At 46.0% G+C, this 23,653-nt stretch overlaps 1 protein-coding gene across 1 annotated transcript in view; it reads left to right on the top strand.

Moving 5' to 3' along the window:
• The window catches only part of LOC147701362 (zinc finger protein RFP-like), a 396,387-nt gene that overhangs the window by 323,449 nt on the left and 49,285 nt on the right, over window positions 1-23,653 (top strand). The gene's annotated exons all lie outside the window — the stretch shown is intronic.

Consider the following 23,653-nt stretch of genomic DNA (forward strand, 5'->3'; position numbering starts at 1 on the left):
TACATCTCATGACTCGATCTGTGACATGCCAGAATCTGCGTGCCTTCTGGAGAAAGCCCGCAGTGACCTTACCACGCTACTTGAGTGCCTGCACTGCCTCAATCACTCTGCACATTCGGCGCAGACGATTGCCGCATTGGATCAACTGTTGCGGAGGTTAATATGTCAGTAACAGGTCCGCCATGTAAAGGATGCCAGAAACGTAAAGAGGGGGCCACAAACAGGCAATTTTGTGTGGAGCAGTGCATGGGGGCACATGTTGTAGCCCCCTCTCCATGCACTGTTGTGCATGCACTGTGTATCATGCACAACATGGTGCATGGTAATAATTTGCACATGACGGTGCAGGTGCAGCACCACTGCGGCATCATGTCAGATTCCCTATGTGAACCGTAACATGCTACCGCTGACTTAATACAGTGGTTGGCATGCTGATGGCTTGACGACACTCTCCTGAATGATAGGTTTGTAATCACCCCCTTAGTCTCTGAAATGGAAGCCAAAAATCTACTGCAGGGCAAGGCGACAGCTGTGGCCAAAGAAGGGACCATATCATCAGATAGTTGTTGGATGAGAACTCTGTGAAGCCTCTGACTTCTAGCTGGAATGCTCAGAGCAGAATAATTTTTAATTTCGTGCCCAGAGAAGGTCCCTCACTGGACGGATACTTTTAGCGCTTTCACCCTGTGAAGATTTCTACCTTTCAACTTATTCACTGTTTACAAGCTCAGATTCTTCCAGCAGGACAAGAATGCAGGCTGTAGCAGAAAAGGGCTCTATGAGTATGGACACATTCTCTGCAAGGTCTAGCTGAATTGGATTTGCTGCCATAGAAAAGCTCAGAGTGAGAGCAACTCGAGTCTTTGGCTCAGCTGAAAAGATCCTTGATCAGAACGGCTTGGCAAGTTGGTCCCAGTCAGGGGAAGTTCTTGAATCCTAAAAGTTCCTAAGAGTCAGGTTTAAGGAAATAATAGGAGGAGTACGCTTACACACCAACCAAGGCTCAAGGACATATAGGATGCCGCTTGGGGATAAAAACTTACTCCAGCAGAGGGAAGCTGGGTCAAGGGCGGGTCTAATTCGAAGTGGTCAACTGGGCAGCTGCAGAGAAATACCTGTAGTAGCTTATAATGTCCCTGTAGCTTGAACTGGAGGTCAACCTTCTGACCCTTTTTTATTTTAATCTGTTTTATTGATTTCACAATTATCTTAAGTTAACAATGCAGGGTGCTAATGATGATGTGAAATACATACACGTGATACAATCAATACGTGACAGCATGTCGCATTCTACGAAGATACAGTGGTGGCATTGACATACTAATGATCCTTAGGGAGCACCAGTAGGTGCTTCTTTTACAACTTACGAAGGTGACAGATTAAAAATTTTTTTTAGGGCGATGTAACACGTCAGAACAAACAATTTATACGTGGCTTCCAGGCAGTATAACACGTGTCATTCTTTTTAAGAAACAGCATTAAAAGTTAAGCAGTTAGGCTAAATTCTACCTGCGGTATGTGCACTATGTAGACAGGTGCAGATTTTAATGATAGCTCCCCCTGATAGCGTAACTCTGTAGAGTATCACGTAGCAGACTATTTTTCTGACAAAGTGGGATATGTTGATAATGCCTACCTAAATAAGAGAGACTGCATCATACAGTCCCAGTGGCCACTCAGCTACGCTTATGTTTGACTCAAGTGTATGTGTTGGGCAGGTATTATGTCAGTATGTAGTTCTGACATCAAACCAGGCTATGCTGCTCAGGAGATCCGACGACTTCCACCTACACGTCATTAAGCGTTTAGCCAGGATCAATCCTAAGTTGATGAAGTGAGATGTGAATTTGTTTCCTGCCTCCTCTGTATTTACTGAATATGTATACCTCCCATGTAAGCGCAATATTTCTGTCTGTGCAATGCAGCAAGCAATTTTTTATGGACTGCCAGTAATGTGTTAGCGAGGGCAGGTCCATAGCATGTGCAGCAGGTCTGCGTTCGACAGTTGACAACAAGGGCAAATGGCATCCTCACGCCTAAAGTAATGATTAATTTGTTCAGGGGTTAGATAAGCCCTGTGTTCAACATATAGTTGGTCAGGCAGACTCTGCCTTGTGTGGGATCACAATAGGGCTTTCCAGCATGGCCTCCCATTCTTTGTCAGTGTATGGGAGGCTCAAATCTGCTTCCGACTTGCCCCATAGCTACGTAAGGAGGGCGCCGCATGAGTGTGCAGTGAATCCGCTAACCAGTGGGTGATATCTTTCTCACACCCTAGAATGTGTATGTATTGCAGAGTGAGCTAGGTGTGCAATTTGGGTGCCATATCTCCCCATTTTTGGCTCAAGGTCCCTGGAGGACATCCTTATGACCACCTCTTTGAATACTATACGAGAGAGCAAGTCTAGTCCTGCAGAGCTCTTCTAACATTTGCAGACAGCAGGTTGAGTCCCCTTCTGATCTTCCTCAGGTCCAGAGGTGTAATGATAGGAAATCTGGACATTTCCTTAAGTTAGCAGGAAGGGCGTTCCACAGCTAAGCAGTCTTGGGTAAGACTAATAGCTTTGCATCTGATGATCTAAGCATCGGGGTATACCAGACAAATGTCTTGCAAAGGTAGTGTGGTCTGATACTGTGCAGTGCCTTAAATGCAAAACAGAGTGCTGGGAGCCAATGTAGTTTGATCAAAACTTATGATGCTGGTTGATATTTTGGAATTTCTACAAGAAGCCAGGCGGGTGCCAATAAAAAGGACATTTCCATAATCTAGTTTAGCTAAGACTAAAGTGAGGCCTAATTCCCATTTTCTGAAGATCCAGAGGGGTATAGGGAAAGATCTTTCTAATTATTTTTAATGTAAAGAATACTGATGAGTCAAAGACGTTCCTCTGGTCTCTATACTAAAATTTATCATCAAAAGGATTCCTAAATTTCTTCCTTTCTGAACTGGTGTAGGTGGACCCAACATGTCCTGTGGCAACCAACACTTGACCAAAAAGACTTATTTTTGCCAAAAAGAATCTCAGTCTTTCCTGCATTAAGCTTTAAGTAGTTTTATCTCATCCATTGATCTATCTGGGACATGGATTAACAAAATCTAAGTGCCCCCTCATCATTATTGTTGGAAAATGGTTACCACAATTTGGGTATCATCAGCATAGGACACCAATGAGAAACCCATCGCTATTATAAGTTTGACCAGTGGGGTAACATAGAGATTAAAAATAGTAGTACTCAATGAGGAGCCCTGGGAAACCCCACATGGCAGGCAAAATTGTTCAGAGATGAAATCACCCACTGCCATGTGATTCGGTCTGTCCGTTAAAAATGATGTTAGGAGCTTGAGTGTTGGGCCTCCTATTCATAGCTCATCTAATCAGTCAATTAGGATGATATGGTTGACCATATCAAAGGTCACCGAAAGATCCTACAATATCAGTGCGGCTCAACCTCTACCCTCAAGAATTCATCGATTAATACACTTTTTCCGATGCAAGAAATCCATTGCTTAATTAATCCTAGTTGTATAACCCTGTGTGGTTTTCTCTAGATCTTGCATAAGGTCGAGATAGCTTCTAGTAGGGTTGTAGATAATGTTAAGGCAAGCTCTGAAGCGCTAATGTTTTGCCATGACCTCCTTTTGAAAGTTGATGGATTTGGGATTAACTTTGTTTCAGGCTGTGGTAAAGTGATGGAAAACATCACTGCTGTATGATCTGACCACACAAGAGGTAGGGGGTGATCAATAAATGTTGAAGCACTCAGTGTTTTGTTAAATACCCCTCACACACCAAAAGGCCCCTTGGTGTCATGCTTCATCATCGGGGTCTTCGCACCCCTCTATCGGGATGCGGCGTGCTGCGACCTACGACTACGCGGGAGCACTTATGGTGTAGACTATGTGTGGTGTACAATGTGTGGGGTATGTTGACAAGTGAGTGGGGGGGGTGTGTAGTGAAGGTTTAAAATGTACCTGGCGCTAGAGAAAAAAGAAAAACAATTTTATTCTGAACTCTGGCTGGTACTGTTAAAAGAAGTGCAGGACGAGGTCAAGGCTGTTATGTTAATGAACAGGACCTCTGGTGTGCGTTATTGTCGACATGTTTCAGAGACAAGCTCCTTCCTCAGGACGGGGGCACAACCTCCCCTCCCTACTCACGTCTTAGTTATTAAAAAATGTGTATTTACAGAAAAGTGAATTTTTAAGTATAGGCTAAGTGTGCCTACAGCGGTCTGCTACAAGCACAATGACCTGCAGAAAGACAAAAAATGACACCTAATGGTTACCCATGTAGCGGGTAGTTCAAGCAGGTGCAGTCACCTGGAACCGTACCATTTGTTTATTTACAATTTTGGACACTTCATTCGACATGGTGTTGAATGTTGTTACACAGATTGGTCGTTTGTTCTCTGTGGATTCCTTGACTCGTTCCTCGAGCAATGCTTCTCTGTTATTGTTTTTTGCCCTCTTCATTGCTTTGTCGATGATTCTGCTTGGGTACTGTCGTTGTCTGAGTTTTTCTTTGAGGTCATTGGCTTGTTGTTTGAATTCAGACACGTCTGTGCAGTTGCGCCTAAGGCGTAAAAACTGTCCATATGGCAGATTTTCCCGTAGGTGCCTCAGGTAGAAGCTGTCATATCTCAACAGGCAATTTCTAGAGGTTGGTTTAAAATGAGTGGTGGTTTTTAGTAATCCTGCGTCTGCATAAATGTTTAGATCCAGAAAGACCAATGTTTCATTTGAAATGGTGCTTGTGAATTTCAGGAAGGTATTTTGGTTGTTCAACCATTCCTGAAAGTTTTCGGCTGATTGTCAATTGCCCTCCCATATGACCAGGACGTCATCGATATACCTCTTCCAGCACTTGATATGCGACTTGTATGGGTTCTGGTCATTGAGGATCTTGTTGGTCTCAAGATGGTGCACATAGAGACCAGCCAGGCTCGGAGCAAAGGTGCTTCCCATGCTGGTCCCATGGCATTGTTGGTAGAGCGTGGTTTTGTACTGGAAAAAGTTTTTTTGCAAAGCCAAAGAGATGCATTCCAGAACCAATCCTCGTGGTGTCTGGTATTTCCTTGGTGTGGAAAAAAGGACCTCCTCTATAATCGTCAGTGTTTCGTCATGAGGTAGGCTAGTATATAAGCTTTCCACGTCAAGGGACATCAGAAGCTGGGTATTGGGATCGAATGTTGTTTCTTGCAGTAGTTGTAGGACAGCCTTTGTGTCCTTTAAGTAGGTATTTGTAGATTGCACTAAAGGACGCAGAAAGGCATCTGCGAATTTCGATAGTGGTTCTAAGATTGAGCCAATGCCCGATACTATCGGTCTTCCCGGGGGTTTTGTAAGGTCCTTATGTATTTTTGGAATACAATAAAAGTATGGAATGCGTGGTTTTTTCTGCTCCAGGAATTCCCCTTCCTTTTTACTCAACCAATCATGTGTTAGGCCTTCTTCAATCATACCTCCGATTCTTGTTCTGAGGTTTTCTGTTGGATCCTGTTGTAGGACCTTGTAGTTTCGTCTGTCTGATAGGAGTCTCATGCATTCATTATTGTAATCTTCGATTGACTGTAGCACTATGGCTCCCCCCTTGTCTGCTGGTTTTATAACTATACTTGTGTCTCCAGACAGGGTTTTTAGGGCAAGTTGTTCTTCCTTAGTAGTGTTGTGAAAGGTTCGTGTGGACGCCACGTCCAATTTGTTGACCTCTGTCATTATTGCTTTTTCAAAAGCAAGTAACTCGAGAGGGAGCGCGGAGTCAGGAGGTGTAAAGGTAGATTTTGGTCTCAAACCTGTGTCTGTTGTCAAGGCTTGCGATGGTTTATCCATGAAGAAAGCCTGCAATTTCAATTTCCGTACGAATTCTTGCATCTCAATGTTCACCTTGAAGATGTCTGGTCTTTGTGTAGGCACAAAACCCAGGCCTATATTTAATACCTGTTGTTGTATTTTCGTCAGTGGTTTAGTTCCCAAGACAACGAGGGTGGCGAGGATACCCACCTCAATACCCACAATTCATGGGACAGACACCTTTCCAGCCATTCCAGTTCAACCACCCTACCAATGCTCAAGTTTATCCACAATGGAATCCAGACTTCAATGGAGGTTTCTATGGTCCGCAACCTTTTTTAGGCTCCCGCCCAGGGAACCGGGGAAAGAACCGGAAAGGCAACAATGTCACTTGGGAGGAGAAAGAACAAGAGAACCCCCGCCAAACCAGGAGCATGACAGGCTCCCTACCAAACCAAGCATCAACCAGCAACCAGAGAGGGACCTAGTGGTAAATCTGACCTCTAAACCACTGACGAAAATACAACAACAGGTATTAAATAAAGGCCTGGGTTTTGTGCCTACACAAAGACCAGACATCTTCAAGGTGAACATTGAGATGCAAGAATTCGTACGGAAATTGAAATTGCAGGCTTTCTTCATGGATAAACCATCGCAAGCCTTGACAAGAGACACAGGTTTGAGACCAAAATCTACCTTTACACCTCCTGACTCAGCGCTCCCTCTCGAGTTACTTGCTTTTGAAAAAGCAATAATGACAGAGGTCAACAAATTGGACGTGGCCTCCACACGAACCTTTCACAACACTACTAAGGAAGAACAACTTGCCCTAAAAACCCTGTCTGGAGACACAAGTATAGTTATAAAACCAGCAGACAAGGGGGGAGCCATAGTGCTACAGTCAATCGAAGATTACGATAATGAATGCATGAGACTCCTATCAGACAGACGAAACTACAAGGTCCTACAACAGGATCCAACAGAAAACCTCAGAACAAGAATCGGAGGTATGATTGAAGAAGGCCTAACACATGATTGGTTGAGTAAAAAGGAAGGGGAATTCCTGGAGCAGAAAAAACCACGCATTCCATACTTTTATTGTATTCCAAAAATACATAAGGACCTTACAAAACCCCCGGGAAGACCGATAGTATCGGGCATTGGCTCAATCTTAGAACCACTATCGAAATTCGCAGATGCCTTTCTGCGTCCTTTAGTGCAATCTACAAATACCTACTTAAAGGACACAAAGGCTGTCCTACAACTACTGCAAGAAACAACATTCGATCCCAATACCCAGCTTCTGATGTCCCTTGACGTGGAAAGCTTATATACTAGCCTACCTCATGACGAAACACTGATGATTATAGAGGAGGTCCTTTTTTCCACACCATGGAAATACCAGACACCACGAGGATTGGTTCTGGAATGCATCTCTTTGGCTTTGCAAAAAAACTTTTTCCAGTACAAAACCACGCTCTACCAACAATGCCATGGGACCAGCATGGGAAGCACCTTTGCTCCGAGCCTGGCTGGTCTCTATGTGCACCATCTTGAGACCAACAAGATCCTCAATGACCAGAACCCATACAAGTCGCATATCAAGTGCTGGAAGAGGTATATCGATGACGTCCTGGTCATATGGGAGGGCAATCGACAATCAGCCGAAAACTTTCAGGAATGGTTGAACAACCAAAATACCTTCCTGAAATTCACAAGCACCATTTCAAATGAAACATTGGTCTTTCTGGATCTAAACATTTATGCAGACGCAGGATTACTAAAAACCACCACTCATTTTAAACCAACCTCTAGAAATTGCCTGTTGAGATATGACAGCTTCCACCTGAGGCACCTACGGGAAAATCTGCCATATGGACAGTTTTTACGCCTTAGGCGCAACTGCACAGACGTGTCTGAATTCAAACAACAAGCCAATGACCTCAAAGAAAAACTCAGACAACGACAGTACCCAAACAGAATCATCGACAAAGCAATGAAGAGGGCAAAAAACAATAACAGAGAAGCATTGCTCGAGGAACGAGTCAAGGAATCCACAGAGAACAAACGACCAATCTGTGTAACAACATTCAACACCATGTCGAATGAAGTGTCCAAAATTGTAAATAAACATTGGAGAATACTCACATGTGGCAAACTGGATCTGGAAAAACCTATGTTTGCTCATCGCAGGGGACGCAACCTAAGAGACATATTGGTACACACAAGACCAAAACCAACCACAGTAGTCATACAACCATCCATTGGCGTCCAGGGTCACTTCCCTTGCGGCAATTGCAGCAGTTGTCATCTAACCGAAAAAAGCACGAGAATCATCTTTCGCAATGGCACCACATGGGAACGAAGGAAATTCTCGAACTGTAATGCCAAAAACGTAATCTACCTGATTAAGTGCCCATGCAACCTGGAGTATGTGGGAATGACCACAAGAGCCATAAAAACACGTATGAACGAACATAAAAGCAACGTGCGATGTAAAAAAAGTACAACCAAAATGGCAACGCACTTTCTGACTGAACAACACTGTGTCAATGACTTGAAGTGGACAGTCATAGAGCAATTACCTTCTGAGACTGGCCTTTTTCAGAAGGAACAACGGTGGGTGTTCAGATTGGGGACCCATATAAATGGTCTGAACGACGATATACCCTTTAGTCAACTATCAGCATAATGCCTATTGGGTCAAGGTAGACTCATGATTGATCTTTTATGGTAAACATGTAGTCTCATTACATCAATGTGTCAAATATAGAACGACCTCGCGCACACTGTAGGCTTTTGTCCAATGCGCATGTGTGGGGAACAGACACTGGTTCCGAAGAACGCCGTAACAGTAGGGCGCATGCGCAGAAGGGAGGTCAGATGGGTGCAGACACTGATCCTATGGCAACACGCGTTCAATTACATACGAACGCCCTGTATGGTCGGCAAGCGGATGCTCCGTACATGGACATGTAATTGACAACGGAACACCCATAATTGCCTCCACCAATTAGTAGAACAGGGTATAAATAACCATGACCGCAGCCTCACTCCACATCAGCGGAGCAGCGTCAGGGGTAAGGCGGTGATCAGAGTGTCCTGTCCTTGTGAGTATAACGTTGAACAACTAGTACACAGCACTCATCTTCAGAAGTAAGTGAGACAGATTGAATGATAAAAGCTGCATCATTCTCCTACTACAGATAGCCATTGGAGCAACACCCCGACGTTTCTATACTGCTCATGAAGCCCACAAGGAAGCTTCACAAGTATGGATACATTTCTCAGTAAAACCTAGTACCTTATGTGTTTTATGTTGTATGTGTTGTGAGTCTCTTTTTAACAAATGGTACGGTTCCAGGTGACTGCACCTGCTTGAACTACCCGCTACATGGGTAACCATTAGGTGTCATTTTTTGTCTTTCTGCAGGTCATTGTGCTTGTAGCAGACCGCTGTAGGCTCACTTAGCCATACTTAAAAATTCACTTTTCTGTAAATACACATTTTTTAATAACTAAGACGTGAGTAGGGAGGGGAGGTTGTGCCCCCGTCCTGAGGAAGGAGCTTGTCTCCGAAACATGTCGACAATAACGCACACCAGAGGTCCTGTTCATTAACATAACAGCCTTGACTTCGTCCTGCACTTCTTTTAACAGTACCAGCCAGAGTTCAGAATAAAATTGTTTTTCTTTTTTCTCTAGCGCCAGGTACTTTTTAAACCTTCACTACACACCCCCCCACTCACTTGTCAACATACCCCACACATTGTACACCACACATAGTCTACACCATAAGTGCTCCCGCGTAGCCGTAGGTCGCAGCACGCCGCATCCCGATAGAGGGGTGCGAAGACCCCGATGATGAAGCATGACACCAAGGGGCCTTTTGGTGTGTGAGGGGTATTTAACAAAACACTGAGTGCTTCAACATTTATTGATCACTCTCTTCCCTTCACTTGTTTGTTGGATTCCTTCTGTTTATTTAATTATCGTTGTGGAGCGCGAATCCAACTATTTGCTCTACCTCCCTCCTGTGTTTTTGATACACACCAGAGGTAGGACATCAGTTGTCTTTAGATAAGGGCTGTTGGAAAATATCCCATATAGCTTATAGCCTGCAGAGTGTGCGGCTGCCATAATTCTTTGATGCAATCCTAAACTCCTCCTGGTTTCTGTTATAAGGGTGATATTATTTTCCTCCTTATTCTCTAAATAGAAGTGTAAGTCACCCAGCTCTGAGAAATCTAATATTTGAATACTGTGCTCTATCAGTAAACTAAGGTTTAATAGAAAGGGTGCTCTAGGTCCGGGAGGATGGTAGCGTAGTATCCCTCTGAATGAATGGTGTTTTGTTAATTTAACTCAAAGGAGACATTTTCACAAATTGAGCTATTTTTTAACCGGTGAGGTACCTTTTGACAAACTGATCATGGGTGACTATAGGCAGCCCTTCCCTCTTTTTATTTGTCTGTCTGCTTTAACCATTGCGTAACTCTGTGGTATTGCTTGGACCAGGTCTGGGCCAGATATCTCATCTGCCCTTGTTTTGGTGATGAAAATTATGTCAACACCATGAGTATCTACAACATTTGCAAACTCAATTATGTGTTTAGTGAACAACCTGGCATTTATCAAAGAACATTTAAAAACATTATCCTGAGATGTGAGAATTCATGCATTGCGTATTCTGAGCTGCATTAAGGGTAAGAGACAACATACAATTTGGCATTTCATGTTATAAATCCTAAGCCCTACTTTAACATAACACAGCTGAGATCTTAACATGTAGGTCCAGCGCGAGGGAATCTTGGCTGGAATATCGTAGCAAGGGATTTTTTTCCTGGGACAAAAGGGACACGAGTTCCGGGCCTCTGCACGAACCAGGTGTGGAAGGGCGAAGACGGGCTTGCTTAGGTCGCGTCAGGCTGCTCATTTATGGACCCCCCTCCAAAAAACAACTAGAGTGGCGAACTGCTCTGACATACGGGTACCTTCACAAGAAGTGCAGAAAATGCTTTTCAATAAAACTGGGCAAAATCATAAACGCTTACTAACAGATAAAAGCAATTCACTTTCACCCTTTACAGAATTTCTCCCATCATTCAAGAATGGCAGCGCTGCTCAGTCACATCAGGCTGCTCATTTATGGTCCACCCACTAAAAACCAACTAGAGTGTCAACCAAAATGGCAGACCCGCCCTGACATACAGGTACAGTCACAAGCAGTGCAAAAAATGTTTTTCAATAAAACTGGGCAAATACTTAAAAGATTACTAATACATATAAAAGCAATTTAAGTTCATTTTTTCCAGGATTTCTCCTATCATTCAAGAACGACAGCTACACCAACTGGCATTGCCAATGCTTGTTCTAAATTTGTTTGGAAATGTTGTTGTGGTGTGTTCATCACTTTAAATTTGTTGGTACTGCCTGAGCATAATACACATTTTGTGGATTGCCTGCTGCTTTTGTCACAGTCAGTGTTGAGCTGAGAGTCGCTTATACCTGCATATTTATCTAACCAGGTTTGTTTTTAATAAACTGGCATAGATCACACACTTCGATCATTCACCACCACCACTATTCATCACGTACAACAATACAAAGAAGGCTGGCAGTAGAACTGAGACAAGGGGAACAGGATGACAGAAAAGAATACAGTGAGCTTGTCATTTCTTCTGGGCACAGATGTCTGCCGGAAGATGTGGCTTCCTAAAAAAAAGACAGGAAATGTATTAATATCCAGTTGTACAAGATCGGTATCTACTCAAAATGGCGACAGGACATACCTTTGCCCTAACTCTGTGCAATAAACTCTCTTTTTATTCCTGTAACTAACACTTACAAGAAATAAGTATTTAATTATCATCTATTTTTCTCCCTTTTAATGAAATATATTCCTCAGGGTGTATAAATATGTGCTCTCTTCTGAAGAGGAGCCCAGTTACTGCTTGACGCTATGCACCACTGAAAATTTAAATAACATACACTTATATTCTATAGCTTCCAGCTTGGCATTTCATGTATAATTACTGTGAACTCCGACTATCTAGGCTTTTATTGTTATATTTTTTTTGTATTCATTTATTGAAATTAACATTGCTCAACTGTTAGACCTGACATCATTGGCGTGAGTCTCCCTTCCATTTTTTGACAGATTGCCTTCTCTGTTTTGACATATTTTTGCTGGTTGTATGTTTTGGGCCCTGTGCCACTGCTAATCAGTGCCACAGTGCAAGTGCTCCCTATGTTAAATTGAGATACTGATTGGATTCCAGGATTGGCTTATTTTGATCTACTGTCAGCCCCTAGTACAGTGCACCATATGTGCCCAGGGCATGTAGAGCAAATGCTGCTGCTGGGCTTGCAGCACTGGTTGTGCCACCCACAGAAGCAGCTTGCAAAGTATGTCTCAGGCCTGCCATTGCAAGAACTCTGTGTATTCTGTGACTGCCATGTCAACTTGGCCAAGTGCACCCACTTGCCAGTCCCTAAAACCTTCCCTTTGCTTCATATTAGACACCCCTGTGGTATGCCCAAGGGCAGGGTGCATTGTAAGTATAAGGTAGGACATGCTCTGATGTGTGTAGCATGTTCTAGTAGTGAATTACAGCCATCTTAGTTTTTCACTATTGAAGGCTACCTGTTCTCATAGACTAGAATGGCAGTGAAGATTGTTACATCCCTACAATCCTAACTGACTCAGGGAACATGGGAGAAATAGTATGCCTGAACTCAGAATAATAAAATACATCTTTTAGTAAAGTTTATTTTAATATTCCGTGTTTGCAAATACCACTTTTAGAAAGTAGGTATTTGCTTGCCTAACCATTTGAGCCCACCTCTGCTGACTTGTGTATTCCTTGTCTGGGTTTGTGTGTGACAGGGCTGGGGAAATTCCAGGAGATAGTCTGGGACAGCCCAGTGGTGATTAGGGAGATTTTCCTCCAGATGGGATGGGGAGAGTGCACCTGGGACCTAAATAGAGCTGTGCCTTCCCTCCACAATGCTGGCTCCACCCCCTGTGGCTTGTCAGTGAAAGGAGAAGGAGAATCTTGTAAACAGAGTACTGTGGGGCGTCAGTCCCAGAGACTTTAGATCACTTCTGGAACAAGAAACTTTTCTGCCAAGGAGAAGAACCAAGGAAGCTGCAGGAGTTTGGAATGCCCCTCTGCCAGTGTGCTGTTTGCTGGGTTGGCCTGCAGTGGTTGCTTCATTGCCAAGGGAAAGGAGAAGGAACTTTGTAAGGACTTTTATCTACAGAATGTTCTCCAAGGGCTTGAACTGTGCTTGCCTCCTGCTGAAGTCTCAGGGCCAAAAGACTTAATCTCCAGCTCCCTCCTGAATTTCCATGCTGGGAATTCTGACTCCAGTCACTTGCGTGCCACTCGGAGCTGGAAGCGCGATGCATCGAGAAGAAGCGTGTCCCCCCCGCAGCTGAAATCATCGCAACGCTGGAGAAGCGAGAGTTCTTCCCATCTACCTGGAAGCGTGTGTTCATCGAAGCTGTCTGCTGTCGCATCGCTGGAGAAGCACGGTGCATCGAGGGAGCTGTCATTGCATCGCCAGAGATGCGCATCGCAGGGCCTGTCGCGGCTCCAAAGTACAGAGTCGTCGCAAGGCTGCCAGGGCGTCATCGCATCGCCGCATCAAGGGCGCCATCTTCTCACATCGCACCTGGATCATCGCATCATCATCGCATCGCATCGCCTCAAGGCGCCATCTTGCGCACCACAACAGGTCGAGAATCTACGCATCACCTCCGCACCGGTAAGGCTCGCGATGAGTCCCCTACTCTGTGCAAGCATTGGGGATGGACGCAACCGTTCCCCCGGGTCATGGAACCAACGCATCTCCCCTTTTGCGTACCTTTTGTTCCCTTCGCGTGTCTCATCCAAGAACTTTGTTGAGAACTTTGTTGCATTTACCATCAACTTGAATTAAGAGACTTTTATCATCTTTTAAGTAACCTTTAGTACAGTATTGTGGATTTTTGTCGTTTGTGGTCTTGTGTTTAAGTCTATATAAAGAATACTTATTTTTATAAAACCTGTGTTGTGTCCATCTGTAGTGTTATCACCGTATTACTGTGTATATTCACAAATGCTTCACACTGCCTCTGAGATAAGCCTGTCTGCTCGTGCCAAGCTACCAAGGGGGTGAGCAGGGGTTATTAAAGAGAGTAATCCCCTTATCCTGACTTAGAAGTAAGGGTCCCTATTTGGACAAAGGTGATAACCATTGCCAACTAGAGACCCCCAGATCTAATATCAACTAAAAGACAATTCTTTACATGAATCACAGATAGTCACACATCGTACAGCTCTACCATGTCCGCCATTACATGAGGGGTAAACAGGGAATCATAGTCTCTCAAAGGCTTCAAAGACACAAATTAACAATCAGCAACAGCAATAAACTGAAGGCGAGATGGCCCATCCTCTAGTTCCCAACCATTCTTATATCCAAGCATGGCCCACCCATCCTACCTCTCCACAAGCATTCCCCTGCGCCATGGATGCCATATCTTCTCCCATTCACACAACCCCTACTTTTGTACACAGTTACTTCTGCATGTTGGCACCAGTCCAGATCCTCTTCCTACTGTCTCAGAGATGGTGGCGAAGGCACTCCCCACCTTCTCGCATGTTTCGTTTTGCAATTCCCGCTGCCAAAGCCAGCCACACTTCCACATGCCTAGGCCAGTCAAGGTCTCCCTTAATAATCAGGAGTAGCCATTTGGCATCCATTGGGACAGTCACTCCCGATACGATTGACATCACTTCTGTAACCCTCTGCCAGAAGTGGGCTATCTCCTGTCATTCCCATAGGATATGAAAAAAAGACCCTATCCTTGATAACCCCGAACACAAAGTGCTGTGTGTGTTTTGCCCCATTAATATATATATGCAAAACAACAGTTGATGGACAGAATGCAAAACAATGTCATACATTCACTCCAGTACAGAGATCTGGGCCTAAATCCATCGTTTTTTTGCACTCCACACCACCCCAGTTCAGACATGGCCAGAAACCGGTCCTAGGATGCTTGATTCTGGTTCAGAGAAGACATGGTTTGGTAGTTTGGTCTGGACTGTTCCCATGAGGCACAGGGTCAAGACTGATTTGCATATGGCCATGTCTGAACTGGGGTGGCTTGGTGAGCAGAATAACGATGGATTAAACCCAGATCTGTGACTGGGGGTGAATGTTTTGCGATTATGCAACATTCCATCCATCATCTTGTGTGTTTTGATGTTCACCCTATGTGGGAAGGGTATGCCCAGACGTGGGTCCCGTGCTCACTATGCCACTGGAGTCAAGCTATCCTGGCTGAAGACGGCTGATAGCCAGAAACCGATCCTAGGATGCTTGATTCTGGTCCAGAGAAGACATGGCTTGGTCGTTCGGTCTGGACTATTCCCATGAGCCACAGGGCCAAGACTGATTTGCATATGGCCATGTCTGAACTGGGGTGGCTTGGTGAGCAAAATACCAATGGATTAAACCCAGATCTGTGCCTGGGGTGAATGTTTTGCCACTGTGCAACATTCCGTCCATCATCTTGTGTGTTTTGCTGTTCACCCTATGTGGGAAGGGTATGCCCAGACGTGGGTCCCGTGCTCACTACGCCACTGGAGTCAAGCTATCCTGGCTGAAGACGGCTGATAGGCAGAAACCGGTCGTTGGATGCTTGATTCTGGTCCAGAGAAACATGGCTTGGTAGTTCGGTCTGGACTGTTCCCATGATGCACAGGGTCAAGACTGATTTGCATATGGCCATGTCTGAACTGGGGTGGCTTGGTGAGCAAACTAACGATGGATTAAACCCAGATCTGTGACTGGGGGTGAATGTTTTGCCATTGCGCAACATTCCGTCCATCATTTTGTGTGTTTTGCCATTAATATATATATGCACATGAGTAGTAAACACAGTGTAAAATCTTAAATTGCACTTATCTAAATCTCGTCTAGATTGCAATTTCCCGTGTGCTTTGGTTTGCCTCTACCCAATCTTCATCGTCCACACTCCCAAGGTCAGCAGTCCAGGACGTGCGCACAGTAACCAAGGGGTCTGGCACGTTATTTATTAATTTGCGGTACATTGTAGATGTCACTTTTCCAGGGATGGGGTCTAACAATAATCTATCTTCCAGGGGGAAATGGTCTGGGACGGGAGTACCCTGTTGAATATGTTGCTGCAGGGCATGCATCAATCTCAGGTAATGAAATATCTGTGATTAGTTCAGATTGTATTTCAGCCTTGGATCCTCAAAGCCTATAGGCCTCTCCCTTCCACACATCACCAAGGCACTAAATCCCTATTAATTTCCACCCACTAAAGCCTGTAAGGGCAGCTACTTCTTTCAATGTGTCCCCATACTACAACGGAGTCTGACTGGTCAATTTCTCCATCCAACTCAGGAATTTATTTGCCTCTCTCCAGCACCTCACCACCGCACCAGTATGTGTTGGCCATTCCTTCAGGATTACAAGAGTGGTTCGCAGTTCCCACTTGGCATACTTGCTCTATCCACTCTATAAGTGGGCTCATGCACTTCCAAGTACACCCAGTCATTTATGACAAGCAATTGCGAAGCCCAGTAGAAGAGTCTAATGTCCGGGATCGCCAGTCCCTCATCGTATACTCCCATTTGTAGTCTGTGAGCGCTATTCTGGGAGAACCACCCTGCTACAAGAGTGTTCTAACTTCCAGTGCTACTTTTTTTAAATTGTTGGGAGAACCAGACAGGGGGGATTTTGGAGGACGTACAGGAGGCGCAGCAGGGCCATCATTTTAAACAGTGCTGCTCTGCCCATCAGAGACAATGGGAGGGCAAATTAGCCAAACCAACTGGGGCTCCAAGTTCCTCTTCAGGAACATCTCACCATCCCTCACTATGTATATGCCTAGGTATTTAAATCACCCCTGGGGCCGCACATTGCTTTGGTATTCTTGGAGAGGGACCTGATAGTGGAAAGATCACCGATTTAGTCAAATTAATTGTGTATCCTGAATAGCTCCCAAACAATCCAAAAATGTGAAGGACTCTGGCCATCGATGTTAATGGCCTGGCTTGGTAAAGGAGACTATTGTCCGCATATAGCGAGATTCGCTCTTCCCATCCCCAGGTGCCTCTATGCCACAGGTCACTGGATTCCTTTGGATCCAGGGCGCCAACAGCTCCAATGTAAGGGCGGACAACAGTGGAGACAGAGTGCATCCCTGTCTGGTGTGTCTCCCGCCGTCGAAAGGGTCTGGGCAGCGTCCCATTAACCCACACATGGGCCAGTGGTTCCTTGTAGAGCTACCTCACCCAGTTACAGAAGTGAGGGCCGAAGCCCAACTTACGTAATACCATGAACAAGTAGGGCCACTATATGCTATCAAACGCCATTGACTCATCTTACACCATCAAGGCCGTCTGCTGAAAAGCAGGAACTTGTGTCATGTGGAGTACTCCGTATAGCCTCCGAATATTGTGGCGGGTGCTTCTATTTGGCATAAAGCCCGACTGGTCTACTTGTATAATCTCCGAAATGACAGACACCAACCTGTTTGCTAGGGCCTTGGCCAGCACCTTCGCTTCTAGGTTAATCAAAGAAATTGGAGGATAGGAGGCACACTGGTCAGGGGCATCCCCTTTTTATGTATCACCACCACTGTGGACGCTCATTGGTCAGGCAGCAACTGTCCGTGGTCTCGAGCAACATGTTAGGTTATGTTAACAGGGTTTTTATAAAGTGCACAGCTACTCTGCTGAGTGTTCCAGCGCTAGGTGAGTATGGTTAAAATAATGAGAAAGGGGTAATATCCTCTCCTAGAAACATAGTGCTGGATTATTGCTGAAACAACCATGTTTTTAGGGCCTTTCTGAAGGGAAGCAGATCCTGCAGTCGTCTCAGAGTAAGCTGTAGATCATTCCATAGTTTAGCCACTTGCAGCCGGAAGGGAAGGAGTGTCCTCCTATATGGGAGTGCTTCACCACCGGGGTGCAGACTAACGCCAAGGAGGTGGAACAAAGAGAGCATTGTGGATGGTAGAATTGAACTCTCTTTCTCAGGTAGGAGCCTCCAGAGCCATGCAAGGCCTTGAAAGCCAACATATGGGCCTTGAACTGGATCCTCCTGCGGATAGGGGCCAGTGGGGAGAGTTTAAATGAGCAGACACCCGCATCCTGGGGCCAAAAGACAGGATAGCCCTAGCCGCAGCATTTTGGACTACCTGAAGGTGGGTGAGCAGATACTCTGGCAGGCCGAGATATAGAATGTTCACACAGTCCAGATTAGAACCAATCAAGGCCTGAACCACAGTTTTACTATAGGAGATCTGAAGTAGTGGCAGAAATTGCTTAAGCATTTTCAAAAATACATCTCATAATAGTGGTTTTATTATCGATCCCTGACATTTATATATCTCAACAAGGCGCCCATAGGACCCATTACCTTTCCCGAGTAGAGCAGCCCTAAGGCCCCCTGCAGTTACTCTTCCATGAGATCAGCCTCAAGGGCTTCACTCACCTCCTCAGTCAGCGTGGGAAGGGAAAATACTCGAAGGAATTCCTCACAGTCTCTTTCGGATCTAGTTCCCACCGGTGCATAAACCTCCTCCAGGTGTGCAGCAAATGTTTCTGTTTTATCTATGCTCGCTGTTTTCAGGGCCCCTTCTTTGTCGTGGCCCTGAGTTACCTGCGATCGCCCCCTGTCGCACTTTTCCAGCCATGCCAGCAGTCTGTAAGCTTTATTACCTACATCATATAGGCGATGTTGAGTGCCCAAGGCATATGGTCTCGCTTCATTTTCGGTCATGGCCCGCAAATCCCTTTGGCGCTGTGCCAGCCTGTGGCACAGGTCACCAGAGTCGTTACCTGATGCCTCAGCCTCCTTTCAAGTGATTTCCTGCTCCAGCAATCTGATTTTTATGATGTCTTCCTTTTTTTTGGCCCCAATGAAAGCCTGTGCCTGACCCCTCAGCACTGTCTCATAGGCCTCCCACAGGGTTATGTGTGATTCCACCGTCCCATTGTTGTCTTGAAAAAACAGCTCCAAGCTCTCTCGGATTTTGTCTTTCAATATCAGATCCCGCAGGTGCCAGGGGTCAATCCTCAGGAATGCAGCCCTGTCTAACCGTGGGCCCCTTAAAGTCATTCCAACAGAAGAATGGTCTGAGATGCTCCTTACCATATGTTTTAGGTGTAAAAAGTCTCCCACCACATTGCTTCGTGTGAGGAGATGATCCAGCCTAGAGTAGGACCCTTGGTGTGCGGAGTAAAATGCATATTGCTGTGCAGAGGGATTAGAAATCCACCACAAGTCTACCAAGCCAAGGGCTGATAAGAATCCTAGAAATTGTGCTCTCCCTGTGGCCCACTCTGTTCCCAGAATATTCCAGTTCTGGATTCACAACCGCATTCATGTGTCCCCAACCAATAGCATGCCCAGCGGTAGCGCCACCAGAAATGCACTGATCCATGAAAAATAACACTATGTAGCCCCGGGGGGATGTAAATTGAATACAATACAATTGTTCGCCCCACCCATTTACCCGCTTCTGCTGCACAACACCCAGACTCATCTAGCCAAGTCTGAGACACGACCCAGGGCAACGCTTTATGAAGCAGGATTCCCACTCCCTGCGCTCCGGTTGAGTATCCAGATTGGGCTAATAACCTGTGCCCAAAACAATCTAGGGCCTTGCATTTGCTCCCTTTCAGGTCGGATACAACGTACGGGGATTGCCTCTTGATATGTTGAAGAATCAACGTATGCTTTATCTTGTTCCCCAACCCGTTGACGTTCCAGGTCCACACCTGTATGTTATCCATGTCTCCCATGCCCTGCAATCAACCCCTCCCCTGCAAAACTTCATCAGCCTGCTGTATTGCCAGATTGCAATGGTCTTGAGCACACATTTAAACCCACAACATAAATCTAAACATTATGCCCAACTCCCCCCTCCCTGCAATCCTGCTAGGTGAGTAACGAACCTCCCAAACTCACAGAGTGCCTGTGGCCCCAACTGTGTAATTATGAACATAAAAGAGGGGTGCTAGGCCAACCCCCAGCATGAAGTGAAATAAATCTGCTGTCATAGACTTGCAAACCCCTCAAGAAATATTTCCAGAGCAACATTATCCATCTGTGGCCTCGACTGATCTCCGCCAAGACTAGGAGTGCCCATCGCACAACAGCAACTCTCCATTAGGGCTCCCCATTGTCAGACGGCCCATCTCCCTGGAACCAGGCACCAAAAATGCAGCTCCCCTCCTTGGGTAGCACTCCCAGAGGAGAGCCACAAGATTAAGTTACTGAGGGGAGCTGTGCGGCGCCTGCTCTGTCTTACTTTCATCTGCAGTATCACCATTTCCAGGCCGCGGTCGGTTTTTACCTCCTTTACGTGCAACAGTGCTCTAGCCTTCCCAACAGTCACTCGCCTCTGCTGGTGAGTCAAAAAGGTAGACCTTTCCATTGTCAATTTTTTTTAAGCTTTACTGGGAACAACATCATGTATTTCACATTTTGCTCCCAAAGGGCCCTCGTAACTGTGTCAAATGTTCGCCTCTGCTGCTAAAGCTGAAGCCTAAAGTCTGAGAAAAAAACGGATAACTGCATTTTCATGGTGCAGGTCTCTGTGCTGTCGCGCCGCCTGCAAGATGGCATCCCTATCTCTGAAATTAAAAATTTGGGCAATGATCGTACAAAGGTAGCCCCCAGGTGAGGCCTGCTTCTCTGGGTGAGCGTTCTATCAGGAAGAATTTAGACAAGCCTTTCGGCTTCAAATTGTTAAGAATCAAGTCTTCCAAAACGAGGCCCATCACGCCCACCACCCGAATGTTGTTGCACCGGGCTCTTCCCTCCTGGTCTTCAAGTCTGGTAAAGACTTCGGACAGGCTCTTAGTAAGTGCCGAAACTTGCTCCTCCAGTCGTTTAGTTCTGGACTGTAGAGCCCCAATGTCTGCCTCTGCCGTGGATGCCTTTTTGGAGATTTTCCGGAGGTCGGCCCGGAGCAGGTTTAACTCCTCCGTAACAGAATCCAGCTTGTGTTCCAGAGTCCCACACAGGTCTGTGAATGCCCTCATGATATCCTTTAGGGAGGGGTCTAGGGACTGGTCCTCATGTCCGAACGGTATGTGACCTCCCATTGCGCCTTTTTGGCCCATCGCCACTGTGTATTTGTCTATGTGGTTGGCATGGCCAGGCCCCACCACCTTTTTGCACACCATCACCATAACTTGTAAGGCCGCTCCTGCAGGCTTGTATCCTGTGCTTCACTGCATCACTGACTTGAGTATTCGGTGGACTAAGCAATGTCTAAGGTGCCAACATGCTGTCTCTCTTCCCCAAGAACACCACCACAAATCTGAGGTGTTCCACAGATCACACTACACCATCCCAGAACTGTACACTGGCACAAGCACCCAGTGGGGGGATCTGGGTGGGACCACACCCAGCTGCCTTCCACCAGGGTCTCAACTCTTAAAGCCCAGGTGTCAACTCAGGCCGACATGCATGCACTCAACTTGCAGGCAACGTACAATCCAGATCCCAGCCCCCTGATTGACCACCACTTTCAGGACTCCGGTGAGCGGCACCTTAGCCAAGCCAAGTTCAATGCGGCTCCTCGCTTCCAGCTACACCGAGGGGGGGACGTCTCAGCAGCACTAAAATGGCATTCCAGCAGCCCGATCAGCCGACGGCACAACTCGCTCTGACTCTGTGGCGCCTGTGTCCCCTAATGCTCATCCCCTCACCAGCTCAATCCACAGGAGGTTCCAGTAGCTGGACACAAGGCGTGGTGTGAACCTGCACACCTCCGCAGCGCCTATCAGAATGAGCACCGCAGGCACCACACAGCAAGCAACAGGTTCAAGGTGTGCTCCCCGAATGGGGGTTGCGAGCATACTGCCTCACAGTCGCAGCACAGTTCGCCCGTTTGCAATCTGGTAAATGCAGTACACAGTTCAAATTTACTTCAAAATTACCTGGAATTTGGTGTGCTCTCCACTTGCCGTGCGTGCCAGAACAGTCCCAAAATGTGTGCCTGGCTCCCTGGTGACCTGAGACTTTCACCTGCACATCCGCGCTCTGGTGTTATGCGGGCGGCTCCATCTTGCTCCTGCTAGCCGCCACACCTTTCTTCCACATTCTGCTACCATGGGCAAATTTCAGCTGCGTTTTAATGGTACAGGATTACCCCTGCATACTCCAGCAGCTCTCCATCTCTGGTTGCTGTCTGGAAGACGGATATTGACGGATTTCTGGGCCTCGCACACTGGTGGCTGGCGCAGCTCTCTAAGCGGCCATCTTCCGTGGCTGCAAGCCACGCCCCCCCAACTATCGTAACCAAATACACAAACCCTATATTTCAAATGAATCACAACTTTAGTCTTTATCAAATCCCAAAGTCAAATGCATACACATACATTACAAAGTAAATTTTAAATACAACTTGATTTTCAGAATACTCATCTGTGACCCATCTCTAAGGGAGTAACGATGGCTCTGGCCAGGGTGGAGGAAGCCATCAATCAGAGTATGGGCAAGGGCTGCCAATAGATCTTCCTAAGCTTAAACCAGACATTTGGTCCCCGTTTTTGCTTAATATTTTTAATAATCTGGATTTTTCCCCGGTACTAAATTCATGGTCAATCTCCGTCATTGTACCAATTTTTAAGAAGGGCGACCGCTTACAGCCTGGTTGTTACAGGCCGATTTCTTTGATAGATACCACACTGAAATTCTTGGGTACGGTCCTCTACAACAAGATTAAAGACTGAGCTGAAGAGAATTCTATTCTGAACCACTGTCAACATGGTTGTAGAAACAATGTGGGCACAATAGAACAGTGTCTCAATTTAAACCTAATAATTGGGAAATATACTATTGCCCAATGGTCGCCAATTTATCTGGCATTCATAGATTTGACCTCAGCGTTTGACTATGGCAATCAATCACTTCAGTGGTCTATCCATTTAGAAAACAGAATGGATGTCAAGTCAAGTCAAGTCAATAAATTTATATAGCGCGCTACATACCCAAAGGGTCTCAAGGCGCTTGAAGAAGGGAGGGGAATTACTTGTCAAATATCCATGTTTTAAGTTGCTTTCTGAATGCTAGGTGGTTCTGAGTAAGGCGAAGGTGAGTGGGAAGAGAGTTCCAGGTTGTAGCTGCCAGGTAGGAGAAGGATCTACCTCCCATGGTGGTTTTGTTGATGCGAGGTACAGTGGCAAGGGCTTGGTTGGAGGATCGTAGCTGGCGGGAGGGGGTGTAGAAGGACAGTCGTGTGTTGAGGCATTCGGGTCCGATTTCGTAGAGTGCTTTGTGTGCGTGGGTTAGGAGCCGGAAAGTAATCCTTATATTGACGGGGAGCCAGTGGAGGTTTTTCAGGTGACCAGAGATGTGTTCTTTACGCAGGATGTCTAATATGAGCCTGGCTGAAGCGTTCTGGATGCGTTGGAGTTTTTTCTGGAGTTTTGCGGTGGTACCGGCGTAGAGGGTGTTTCCGTAGTCCAGTCGGCTCGTGACCAGAGCGTGGGTGACCGTTTTTCTAGTTTCGGTGGGGATCCAACGAAATGTTTTTTTGAGCATGCGAAGAATGTTGAAGCAAGATGAAGAAACGGCGTTGACTTGTCTGTTCATCGAGAGTGAGGAATCCAGGATGACGCCCAGGTTCCGTGCGTGGTCCGTCGGGATGGGTGCATTTCCAAGGGCCTTCGGCCACCAAGAGTCGTCCCAGGGGGAGGGGGAGGTGCCTAGGATGAGGACTTCTGTTTTGTCTGAGTTCAGTTTCAGACGGCTGTGCTTCATCCAGTCGGCTACTTCTTTCATTCCTTCATGCAGGTTGGTTTTGGCAGTGTT

This window comes from Lissotriton vulgaris, chromosome 7 (assembly GCF_964263255.1).
Source record: "Lissotriton vulgaris chromosome 7, aLisVul1.2, whole genome shotgun sequence".
Taxonomy (NCBI): Eukaryota; Metazoa; Chordata; class Amphibia; order Caudata; family Salamandridae; genus Lissotriton; species Lissotriton vulgaris.